This window comes from Eleginops maclovinus, chromosome 13, assembly GCF_036324505.1.
Source record: "Eleginops maclovinus isolate JMC-PN-2008 ecotype Puerto Natales chromosome 13, JC_Emac_rtc_rv5, whole genome shotgun sequence".
NCBI classification, from domain to species: Eukaryota; Metazoa; Chordata; class Actinopteri; order Perciformes; family Eleginopidae; genus Eleginops; species Eleginops maclovinus.
Window position 1 is genome coordinate 15,854,819 of NC_086361.1, and position 13,692 is coordinate 15,868,510.

Below are 13,692 nucleotides of genomic sequence, written 5' to 3' on the forward strand. Positions count from 1 at the left end.
ATTGGTTAGGGTAGATTCTTTGAGGATAAGTCTAGCTGTGCACGCAATTGGCTAAAATGAACATACTGTAGTTTTGGCATTAGCGGCTGAGGATGTGTGAAACGTGTTTTAGGCATGACATATTAGCATATAACTGCCAGTGGTATTAAGGGAATGCAGAGTTCGATTTAGAAGGGCACAACTGCATATTTATTTATCTCCAAGGATTAGTGACTTTAGGTAATGTGCCAGATTTTGTTATTATTTATTATCATCTGTCTTTGATTTAAAATATTATCCAGTATGGCTTCACTGTTTCACTTAACACTGTCTCTCTGTGCAGCTTAAAACTAAGACACAGGGCTAAATGCTTGAGTCAGGAAGATTTGGAGCTGCATATATTAAAACAGTTATGAACGTGGTCTTGTTTTTAAGAATCTGCTCATCCCATTGAACAGATGGTTCAGTGTTCCACTTGTTAAGCATAAGAGGCTGAAGAACGCATTTCTTGCCCCCAATCTATAAAGTTGCAGAATAAGATGGGCTAGCATTAGATGGAGGGCAGCTAAAGCGATGTAATGGTAAAATTGAAAACAACAAATGTAAAAAAAGATGCAAAGAAAGATTCAAGAGACGACAGTAATGTGTTATCTGATTTCATGTTAAGGCTCCGGTAGATTTTGCTTTCAAACCTGTTAATTATATATTCTATTTTTCCCATTATGGGCTAACAAACATGTCACAGGACAGATTAGGTTTATTTTTACTGCAGCTTCTAACAACTGACAAGCAGGAGCAATTATTCCACTGCAGCTGAGATTAAATCGTCCGTCTTTGAAGGCCACACACCATGGATACTGCCAAGTGGAAACATTTTCCCTAATGAGTTATCTTTCAAGTCCCCTATACATCTTTCTGTAGACTGTTAAATGGCTCCCAGAGACCACTGTCCTCAGAAATCCAGCGCATCCCACTGAGCTTGAGGTTACCAAAAGGTCACTGCAGTGAAAGGCAGAGTCTAATGTTGGATTCTTATGGAGACTTCTTTTGATCGCGTTGAATGGTTTTTCATGTTGTTGCTTGCTTGTTGCTAAGGTCTTGCGGGGGATGGAATGGTGGCTCACCCTGTCTGGCACCCACTTTTGACTTTTACGTGTTTTAAATTAAAGGAGTACCCCATGAAGTGACAAATCTAAGAGTTCTGTGAGCAGGTCAGCTTTTCTGAGGTTATTTTTTCTCTCATACTTGATGAGAAGATTCCTTTGGGAGATGACTGAGGAAGAAACTAGTGAAGAGATGAATGATATCTTGCCAGAATTATTTACATTCTTGTACTCCTTATGGCGTACTCTGAAGGTATACTTAGCACATTTGTACAACTCTAGACAAAGCCGTATTTCCTTTGTGATGATAGCCACTTATATATTTAAGCCTGCCTAAAGGGTGTAGCAAAGCCTTGCTTAACATATTCATTTGTGAATGTTGTCAGAGTATGCAGTCAGGTCCTCGTGGAGTATTCTCAGACTCTAAGCCCCCGGCCAGGGGAGAGTTGTGAATATATTACCCACTCAGTGTAGGAGTCTGCATCCCCCAGGGGTCAAGGATCTGCCGCCTGGGCTGAGGCAGAGGCTCCACATGCCTGCCCAGCCTGCCAGATTTCCTGCACCAGCAGCAGTGGACCCTTGGGCCTCGGCTGTAGGAGAGGTAGCCTGGGCTGGCTCCTCTGGGGCTCTAGGCTTGTCAGGTGGGACCCACAAACAATATGGCATCCAAAAAACACCGAAAGTGGGTTAGGCAAGGAAAAGGGAAATAAAAAATGCATAACGAATTATGGTTATAAACAACATGAGACAATTTATGGAGAAAAACAAGTAAAGTTAGGCCTCTTTTGGATTATCGCTGCATTACATAACACCCTGTCCCTGTCTGTGTCTCTTTCTGTCTCTCTTGTCATTGTCGGAACCTCCCTTCCTCCCCCTTTCACATTTCCTTTTCCCACTGTGGGGGACTGGGAATAGCATTGGCCTTGGGATCACACCGCTGTAACTACCTGCTGTACTCAAGGGTATGCAGTATGACAACGTGGTAATATTAAACTGTCACTGTCACACTGCGTGCTACTCCACCAGATGTTATTTGAAAGAGGGTTTCGTTATTTTGACACAGGACCAACAAGGGTAATCACACTTTATTTACAGGAGAGAAAATGGAGTTGCTTTTCAGTTTCTATACACATACAGACTATTCCCTGTGGTGCTGTCAGATGCGTGGGAATACTGTAAGTAGGTAAATGGCTATAGTTGAGATTGAGTGTTGAAATGTCTTGCTCATGCTGTATTGCCAATAATTACCAAGCCGATAACATGGACCCAGTCAATACTCTGCATCACCGGGGATGAACCCACTGCTCTGAATCCAGCAAGCTAAGCTTAATGAGCTACCATTAGCAAAAATAGGGCATCCCCCTTTGCATCCTTTATTAGCATTAACAAGAAGATGAAGCTGTGAAGAGGCTGACAATAGATCCTGGTGGAATTCTTTATAAAACATGACTGGTTTAATGCCATTCCCAAATAAAAGTAAAGAAAAGCCAGAGATCATGTAAGGAGTTAAGTCTTTGAGACTTAAATTAGAGTGGTGTGACCCCAGAGTCTAATTTTAATTACACTATGCAGATGATACGCCTTAACCAAAAATGAATTGTGACCTTGACAAAGTCCGCAACCTCTTTAGACTAAGCCCGGCCTCTGATCTGCACTTCATTCTGCACTGTACATAAGACTCAACCTTATACACTGAATTCAATAAAAATGGTGATAAGATTAAAGTCAACTTGGCCCCCATTGTAATTGAAACTCCACTTTCCCCCCTGATTCTTTACACTGTTCCGATCATGAAACCCAACAGCACGTGAATATTGTGCATACCGAGTTTTTTTTTCCCAGAGAGTTTACTTAGAGCAGCAATAACTCCGGGAATGTTGCAGGAATGCTGATGGAGACGTTGGGCTGCAGTGAGCAATTAGATCCATTTTGTGTCTCGTTAATAATTGAGCATTTGTTAAGGGCATGGATGTTTCAGCAGCAGGGTGGGCTGCTGGTTGCCATTAGATTAAGCATTGCAGTACTGACACATGTTGCAGTGTCAATGTATAAAAATGTATTGAGGCATGAGAGTGCGCATGGATTGTTAATTTCTTAGTCTACTGGACTGTACGTGTGTGTTCATGCATATGACCTTGTTTGTGTATTTCAGCCTCTGAATACATGTGGAGGGTATGTGCCCACTCATGCATGGATATGCTTACGTACGTATGCCTGTGTGTTTACGTACACATTAACGCCCTCTTTTGTTGTCCTGGGCATTGTCTCCTGCATAATGAAGGACAAACTGTCGAGAAAGGATGATTAGCATTCTGGTGGATCCTGCCGCAGACCCCTCTACTCTAGTCTGTCCCCTTGTCACCCCCCCTCCTCTGTCTTCTTTCCCAGCTACCCTGCTGCAAGCATCGGCAGGCGGGCAGGCTTATATTGCAGTGTGGCATCACCATGGCAACGGCCATGGTTTCTGACATCCATAACGCGGAGAGCCGCACTGTTGATCCATGAGACAAAAATAGCGTGTTAGGGCACGCACTATAGGATGGCGACATATGCAGAGTCTTTGAAATTGTCGTCAATAAGCTGAGATGTGCACACAAACATGCGTTCGTATTTCCATGCAGAAGTTAAGGAGCTCCGACAGAGGTTTCCCTCTGCTTCCCTGCCTCAGCTGTCCCCACCTGAACGCAGTAAGGCAAGGAGAGAGAGAGAAAGGGAAAGAGGGGGCGGATAGAAGGGGAGTTTTATGCAAGTGCTTCAGCAATGCAAGCATCTGTTCCCAGTGTCATATTGCTGCAGTAGCAACCCAATGTATGATGACCGGCTGATGGTGAAATGATGGGTTCAGAAGGCTTTTCTTTAAACTGGCGTGAAAACACATCTTGAATGGCCATGCTAAGATCACATTGAAATACTGACAGGTTTATTTTTACTGTTGATGGTGCTTAAATCTTTCCTTTACACGTATTTTCTGTGCATCTTCCTCTTCTCACTTCTAATGCTGATTTTCCGAGTCCTCTCAAAGAGCTGCTCACACACTCTCTGCTGTTCCCCCGGGCACAGGGTTTTCTCACATTTAATGTCCTCTCTTTTATTTACTGTGTTTTCTTTTGCTTATTTGCTTACTGTGCCTCTCTCTTTCTTGCTCTCGCCCATTGCCATCTTTTCATTTCATTTCCGCTGTCCCTCTGTGTGACGTTCCTCCATCGAAATCGTGTTAGCATCCTCCTATCCATACCTATCTCGCTCCATCCCTCTCCTGCTTCTCCTCATTTGGCTAGCTCATACCACAGGGGTGAGCACTAAAAGAAAGCTGAGAAAAATCGAAAGCAAGCTTGTGACAGCAGTGTCCGTCAAGATTCAGGCCTGAAACTTTTTCTTTCCTTTTTTCTCAATTTTATTCCTTTTCTTTGTCAATTCAGACTAACCTTTTTTTTCCTCTTAAGTCACCAACTCTTGCTCTTATCAATTTCAGTTTTTAATGGCGGCCCTTCAAAGGGACCGATAGACACTTTATCGAGCTTGCAGTTCAGCCAAGGTTGGTAGCTGGGAGGGTAAGTCAGGGGAAATGGCAAGTGCGGCCAAAGGGGGGGAGACCTGTGCCAGGTCCCTTCAGCAGGACAGATGACGAGTGTGGCTGACAGTGAGCGTCCTCCACTGGGACGCTATGTGGGTCGAGGTCAGCCAGGCAGTGTGCTTGTACAGAAGTCAGAGATGATACCAAAGAATTTCATCAGTTGTTTTTGTATGTTATTGCATATTTTCAGCAACATGTAGGCACCTTTTTTAAAGTACTGTTAGTGTACTGTGCATATACAGTTTCCTAAGAGAAACTCTTTTATCAACCATCTTATTGTGCCGTCTAAGTGACCACTAGTTTTAGTTGGCAGTGACCATTCTGTCACCTCAGCTGTCAGGCAATTTGTTTAGGAAACCTCTTCCAGGTGTTCATGAGCTTTTGGGAAAACTTTGCTAACACTTAACAGTAACATATTTAATTCAAAATGATACTAAATGAACGTTGACCCTTTTCTGATGCTTTTGTATTGCTTGCGCTCTGAATCTCAAAACAAAACAGCTTCATCATATCTCAGATGATGGTATATCCTCCAAGCACCTCAATGCACCGGAAAACACTGCATGATTACAATTAAATTATAATGCAAATATAACACAACTTAATAAGCCCCAGTCTGTATTCATTTATTTGTATATATGCAGCTCGACAGAAAAACCTAAGCAAAGTTTCTGGAGTCGATGCTTTAGGTTTAAAGACACTGCAACTTGATTTTTAGGCTAAACGGATATTACGTGAAACTATTGACTGCAGAAAGGTAGAATACATTGGTATGCTTTGAAGAGGGTCAACAGTGAAGTAAATTCCTTGTGATTGTTGTGTTTTTGCACATTAAATGCATACACTCCTGTATAATCCTTTTATCACTGCTGTTACACTCAAACACACACACACACACACACACACACACACACACACACACACACACACACACACACACACACACACACACTCACCTGCCCACGGTGCTGTCCCCCTCCTCCTCTTCAAGGTCCTCCTCTGCAGTCCCAGTCAACTGTTGATTGTGTGTATGCCGTCTGAAGGACACGATGCTCTTGTTTCACTATCAGCCTGCTCTGTGGAAGCAGGCAGAGAGGATAGTCTTGTTTACATTTCATTAAACCCAATTGGCTTTTCATTCTGAAAACTATAATTTATGTAAATTAATACATAGATGGTATTCTATGGAGAAAATATTCATATACATTTACAATATTTTTCTAGTCTTAGCAAGGTCTGAATTCAGTTACGCAGAGATGTACCCCACTGCCGCAGACAAATTGTGATAGGACTTAAACTGAGAATGATTAAGAATTTATTTTAAAGAATAAACATCAACGTCATCTGCATAATTATCCATGCAACAACTACAGTGCTTGGATGGTGCTAAGGCGAGCTTTCAGGTTTCTCTGTTAGCTTTGAGTAAAGCTGCGGCTGAGATCGATGCCCTTTCAAAATAAACTGGGTCATTAAGGGATAACTACCAACCACCTAGGCCTTTTCTCATCGAACACCTCTGGAAGAAGAAAGGGAGGGAGGGAGAGAACAAAAGGGGACGGTACAAAGAGCTCACACATTCTTAGTCATTTGTATGGCTGCACGAGTGTCTCACAGCTTATTGTATGGTCATGCATTGTTACGGTTATATTAAGGCGTTGTTACTTCCTGTGTCGCATTATCAGACTGCATCAAGTTCCTTGCATTGTTAACCACCCCCTCCTAATCTAGAAGACCCCATCAAGAGGCATTCTGTTGTAGTTATCTTGACGATATGACACCTCATAACCGCCTCAATATTACAACTTAAAATTAGAAACAAAGATCAGACTCCCTGGCAATCGTATTTCTTCAAAGCCATTTTCTCCCATGTTGTGCAGGGTTCTGCTTTGTGGTGGGCTCAGAGCAGCAGGGGGTCTCTGACGCCGGCCTCTCCTCCAAGGTAGTCTGAATAAGTGTGTCGCAGGTTTTACCTTCGGGGAAACGTTTCTGTTTATAATCTCTCCCGTTTTTACATTGCCCAGTGAATACTAGGACACACGACTACACCCCCACCTGAAAGGACAAAAACCTCAACCTATAACGAGTGCTGCATTGCGAAATGATGAAAATAGAAGCTGGATGTGTAGGTATCTGTACTTTGTTTCTAACAACTGTACACATGTTGAACATAAGAGTTCGGATTGTATTCATTTTAGATTCAGTAGCTTCCCATTTGTTCAGTGCAGAGTTGCAGCTTTATAACGTTGGGGTTAGACAGAACTCAAGTCCAATTCAAAATGATTATTTCTTTGTTATTTCTTAGTAACACCGGCAAATCATTTAGGAGATGGACAAATATGGTTGAGGGAACCGCCTAGACAATTTAAGAGATATCTGATTCTAAAAACTTGTTTAAAATCAGTTCAATACAGATTGTTCAAATCATTTGTTGATGCTCAGGATTGTGAAAGGCTTCGTACATACTCAATCAAATGTCTGCAAATCAAAGTTGAGATCATTATCAGGGCTGTGTCTATATTTAAAGTTTGTCGCTGCCCCTGAAATTGCTTAACAAACAAGCACATTAAAGTTCAAAAGTTTCTTGTGTTTTTTGGTTTGACGCAAGATTCTCTATCTAAGCTTTCCCTATTTTGGGAGGGAAAGATAAAGCCAACCTGGATATCTAGCCAAGTCAACACAGGTTTCAGTTTACACAGGATCCTATCATTTTGTAGATTATTTACCCAGTCTGTGTTTGGCGACGCTCCGGCTCTGCTCTGGTATTTGTCTTCTGAGGGACAACAGTCCCAGCGTTTTCAGTGAATCATGCAAGAAAGCACTCAGGACTGATTCAGAGGTGCACTGTTTATTGACACTCAAGCTGGTAAATTGGACATGTGGTTGTGAGCCTGTTCAAGAGAATCTGTCGAAAATAGAATTGGGTGGCATTTCTTACCCCCTTTGTACTTTCTCTCCATCTGTATCTGTGTGATTTCTCTCTCTGTCCCTATTTGATTTCAACTCCGTGTATATCTTTCTTCCTCTCTTCCTCTAAATTACCCTTGACCTCCACCGTCACCTGCACCTCTCTTGTTCCCTCCTCTCACTTTTTTGCATGGCCCTCTTTTCACCGCTACTCTACCAGAACTGCTGCCCTGAACTGCAGTTGCTAGGCAACAGCTGATTGAGCATGAGGGGTATGCAATTGACCAATTAGAAGTCTTCCAAATGGAAAGTGGTGTCAAGAGTTCCCGCTGTTGCAGCTTAGGCTTTATCCAGTGAGCAGGTACATTGTGAGTGGACACTGGATACTGTAGCGTGTATTTATATGTATATGAACCCACACACACACACACACACACACACACACACACACACACACACACACACACACACACACACACACACACACACACACACACACACACAGTCTGCAGGACATCTGGTCATTATACTATCTTGTGTTACTTGTATCTCACTCAAACAAACATCAACTTTGCCATGCTATCCAGCTTCCCCTCCTTTTCTTTCGTTTGTATGATTATATAATGCCGTCTAGCTTTATGTCTTCCCCGTCCCTTCGCTTCCTGTCTCGGCTCAAATTTCTTCCTTCCGTTCATTTAGCCTCTAACACTCTTTCCATCTTCCTCCCTCCCTTTTTCTCTCTTTCATACCACAGACACCCTCCATCAGTGACCAGACACATCCATCAATGTTCCCCCTCCTCTGCTCATCCACAGCCCTGAGGATTCCATTATGGCTCAATAGCGTGCACACACACTCTCACACACACACACACACACACACACACACACACACACACACACACACACACACACACACACACACACACACACACACACACACACACACACACACACACACACACACACACACACACACACACACACACACACACAGGAAAGGCAGCTCTATCTCATCTGGCCACGGGCAGAGACGTGATTAGTTAGAGACTCTAGATAGTAATGCAGCTCTTGATGATGGCAATGATTCTGTGTGTGATGATGATGACGATAACGATGATGATGGTGGTGGTGGTGGTGGTCCCCGAGGCAGGGAGGTGATGATGAGGTACACTTAGACGCAAATGTTTCTCACAATTGTTCATCCCCTCCATCCGTCTGACCATCATTAACCTTGTTGTCATTCAGAAAGACGTTTGTCTGGATAAGAAAGTATGAGTCAGCAACCCTTGAACTCGAACGTTAGTCCGACCAAATACCCAATCAACTTATTCCTAACAAGAGCTTCTCGCTGAGCAACGCTGTAGCTCATTAGGGATTTATTTCAACCTTCTTTTAAATATTCTGTATTACAGTATTTCTTTAATCTCTTTCTTTATGGATGATAATGGAACACTGAAGGATATCTTACTGCTTATATTTCCTTCAATGGGCTACAATAAAACCTTTAATTTGAGGAAAGAAAGAAAGAAGAACAAGAAGAAGGAACAAGTTTCATTTAACCTTGTTGCTGGGGCTATACCATTTCCCTTTACTTTTATAATAATCCGTTTTTCTCCATTACACTAATGTCTTGAGTGATCAAAATAATCTTGTTAGCCGTTTCTTGGCTCAGAAAAATGTGACACTAAACAGGCGTTACCGATGCATGAAGAGCCAATATCTATCAAAGAGGGATTACAATTTCCAAATAGTCAAAGCAGTTTTTGTTGAAGTTCAAACACTGTTTAAGGTACCTGATTATAGTGGCAAACATATTAAACCTACAGAGCAAGATCCGGTAGCCTCTATGATTAAGGCTTTTTAACTTCAGTACCCTAACAAAGCACTCTGCACCAACATTTTGGGAATTATTTCTCTTTTCCACAAAATAAATAATGTCTGTTTACACTTTCTCTACTTATTTGGAACAACCACCGACCACAGTCCTTATGCAGCCTCTCCCCGTGCTGACAGCATGAAACAGGATAGCAAGACCAACCAATAGTTGTCACTAGTGCTGTGCCAAGCATATACGACCTCTGCTGGCTTGCCACGCAGCACTTGGCCAAGCTGAGAGTAATGCTGCCAGAGATTGAACCAGCTGAAGGATTGCTTTTTATTTTGCACCACCCAGGAGCCTCGATAATGTGACACCTTGACTTACTTTACTGCTGACTGACTTGGCACAGATGTGTGTCTTTTACTATTGGACATAACTTTGTACCTTTTTAATAGGCAAAAGATACACAGCTAGGGTATATTAACTGCCTTTTTATAGTACTTTTTTTTACAGAGTTTCCTCGATTGTTGGCAGTGTGCGTGTTGCTTAATCACTGCACTATACCAGAACAACATGAGTAGCTCAATGATTTCACACTCAACAGTTATTTAATTAAGCTTCTGATTATTTTAAACAAGACAACCATGAATGAGCCCAGTGTTGTCCTGTATAATTCAGCTAGAATATGATTTAAAACCTCAGTGACAGACTCATGAATAAATAAGCAGATGTGTGAGATGAGGACTAGGTTATTGACAGATCTACTGGTAATCATTTTTCTTGTAACTTTAATTACTTTCCTTTCACTCACGTTGCATCAACAGTTGCACAGCCTCTGCTGAGCTGTGTTCACCTCAAGGACGAGAAGGCACCACTGAGAGACGCTAGGGACTCAGTGGCATCGTGTGAGGGGAGGGGTCAATTAGACAAAGGTTAATCACTGATACCACACTGTTTCACACATAAACACATTAAACCCACTACACTGCTCCTAGGAGTCAGGTATAGGGGACCACCAAGGTCGCCCAGCAAAGGGGAGATGAGAGCACTTTGCCTTCGCTTGAACAATGTACCAGCGCTGCCTCAGCACTATCAGGCCAGGAATACAAATACATTCAGCTAAGTGGAAGAGTTCTTTTACACAAGACCTTGAGCCTTCGGCACACTGCAGACTTTACACTGACAGTACAGAGGACTGAAGGTAGGAGGACAGAATGAGAGGGGACTCAAGGAGACTCGAGGGAGACAGAGAGACTCGAAGCAAAGCAAGATGAGAGGTGAAGAAAGGGCAGAGAAAAAAGAAGCATGTGAGAGGGAGGACTATGCTAAAAACAGAGAGGAGCCAAAAACAGAGAAGACTGTCAGCATCCAGCACCAGCTCTCCCTACTGGGATAGAGACGTTAGGAGAGATGAAGCTGAATATATTTGATGGGGAGAGGGGAGAAATAGGGGGTGTCATGGGTACTTATCATCACACTGCCGAGGGTGACATTGATTAGCACTTGCCACCGGCAGGGAGCCTGTGAGCCAGTCGGACAGGAAGGTCAGCTAATTAAACCCAACGCCGCTGCAACAAGCCGGGCACTACGCTAGTCTCACTCCTGCGCCAAACACATAGTTGGATCAAGCAAACTGTTGTTCTTTGTGTTTGTGCTTACAGGTGTTTGTGTTGACATGTTGACATGAGTTGTGTAGGCGGGGGTCTTGTGTTTATGGAAAGTGTGCCGTGTATGAAAGAAATAGCCCAGAATTAGCTGATAAAGGAATGCAAATATGGTTAATAGCAGCGAGACAAGAAATAAAAACATGCTGTGTGGACAGTTTATAGGATCAGCTGTTAATGTTAATTCAAGTTGTCACTACAGCTGGCAATACTCTCATATTTTTGGTTTGTCAGATCAATGACGATGTATGTCACCCTGTCCTCCAGAGGGAGATTTCTCCTCTGCAGGTTTGCTATTTCACTCAGTTTTCATTTGGTATATGCAGTAAATAATCTGGCGTTCTCTCATCTGCCTCTGACGTGATGTTGTGACAGATATGTTCGGACCTATCAGAGTGATGTTTGTGTGCGTGGGATTTCACCTCTGTCTAGAACCTTCGGTCCTCCTCTTCCAACCTGTGATTTTGTGTCCTGTCATTCCCAAAGTCGACTCTTCAAAGAGCCCAGAGGAGTTGTTTTGGCATTGTGAGTGAAGAACGGTTAGATTGATTTTGACCCTTGTGAATTTTTCACTTACTTTGATTTTAGCATGTGCTTTTTTTTTTTTAGATCCAAGTCGCACACGTGTTGCTGTCAGATTGGCAGTCAAAGCATAACTATAGCTTGAGGCATTATTAATAATGCTCTTTAAGTAAAAAAGGGGCTGGTTTAGGTGATTTGAACAAAACTTTCAAGGTGGAAATGGTTCAGTTTAAGTGGTAGGATTTGTGGCATCCTTAATGGACAACAGCCACACAGGCTAAGTTAAGTAAGTTGTTAAGCCATCGATACTCAGTCAAACTTATAGTCTCATCCTTAAAATTTCACTACTGACATTTTTCTTGACCTCTTTTAATAAGCCATTGCTGACAAGATACCTGCACCCAACATCATTGTAATGCAACTGATGGTTATCATTTTGTAATGTACCAATAAATGTCCTTTTTGAGATCAACTTTACACTCCAGTGAGTATAACAAGCTGTCCTTGGGCCAGGTTTCAGCTCTCTCATTTCCCCTCCCTCTCTCTCTGTCCCCCCGGTGTCTGCAACAACCTCTGCCATCCGCAAACCTCCGGAAACACAAAGAGTAGAGGGAGATTATGAGTGTCCTGGATCAATACTCCCAGAAAGTGCATCACAGGGGTGGGGGTGATATAAACCACATGGCGGTACTTGAACTGTACCACATCTACTGATCTTTGCTATTGCCTCTTTCAGGTCTACATGGTGTCTTTTTTAATCTTTAATCTTACCTCCCGAGTTTAATATAGAAGCGGCATCAGGGAGGTGTCCTCATTGAGGTCAGACGCATTTAGCATCTTGCAAAATTAACATCAAAGTTGTTGCCAAAGCTACACATCACAGAATAAGTGATCCTTGTTAGCGTAATTTCGAGGCAAGCTAAAAAAGAAGCGCACCGTCCCAGCCATTGGCGCTTAATTTAACGTTGCGTAATGCTATGACTTACGCCTGAATGCTTATGGAATTGTCTTCATTGTGCATGTCCCTATGGAGTAGAGCAACAGTAGCATGTTGAAAAACACGTTACTATAAATGGCTGAAAGTAACTGTCATTAATGATGAATTACCTGTCATGTGTGAACTGCTTGTTTTATTTCTGTGTTAAATTGTCTGATTGCTTCTCTGTGGCGCATTACACATTATCAGCTGCAGCGAGGCAGGCGCTCTCTGCGTGAGATTTGAATAGTGAGATGTGTCACTGCGAGAGAGAGTGAGAGAGCAGCGACGCAGAAGAGGTGTTAGGAGAAAATAGGAAGGGAGAAAGAGCAAGAAGAAGTGATGGCTGACAAGAAGAAAATAGCTGGGAAATGATTAGATAGTAGGGAAGAGATCCTGCATGCTCCAAGCACTTTCTGCTGATTGCCAGTCAGTTTGTGTGTGTGTGTGTGTGTGTGTGTGTGTGTGTGTGTGTGTGTGTGTGTGTGTGTGTGTGTGTGTGTGTGTGTGTGTGTGTGTGTGTGTGTGTGTGTGTGTGTGTGTGTGTGTGTGTGTGAGTGCACATTTAGTTATCGCTGGCCTATGTAAATGCATTACTTTTGTATGTTTACAGAAGAAGGTGTCGTTATCTTTCAGGCATCACACCCACACCCACCCAGCGTCACTGACAGCCATCTGTCCACTAATTAACCTCACTGACACAGTGAGCAGCATCGACTGCTTTACTGCCCTTCGCCAAATCGCTATGTGTGTGTGCGCTGAGGTCTATTTATTCACCTGTCTTTCATTTTCCTAGCCTGCACTTACATGTGTCTCTGTGATTCAATGTAAGCTTCACTTCTCCATGCGTGACACACTGTGCCTGTGTTCATCGCTGTGATGCTATCTGATGCAGAGAGGTAAAACAATGTTCTTTTAGTGACAGCATCTCTTGTGCGCTGCAACTCTAGCAGATAAATAGTGTTGTGTGACTGAGTGCAAAGAAAGAGCGAAACAGCAATATTGGGTTCCATCTGACACCAACATATACAGTATATTATAAACTGTATATATAATGGGCTGAAGAGTTTCCCTGCAGTTTCAAAAATAGCCATAACAGCAGTGCAGTATTCCTTATATACTGTAGAGAGTACTGTGTCTGCAGTGAGG

At 42.8% G+C, this 13,692-nt stretch overlaps 1 protein-coding gene across 1 annotated transcript in view; it reads left to right on the forward strand.

Moving 5' to 3' along the window:
* gabbr2 (gamma-aminobutyric acid (GABA) B receptor, 2) overlaps positions 1-13,692 on the forward strand; it is a 150,095-nt gene that overhangs the window by 106,905 nt on the left and 29,498 nt on the right. The gene's annotated exons all lie outside the window — the stretch shown is intronic.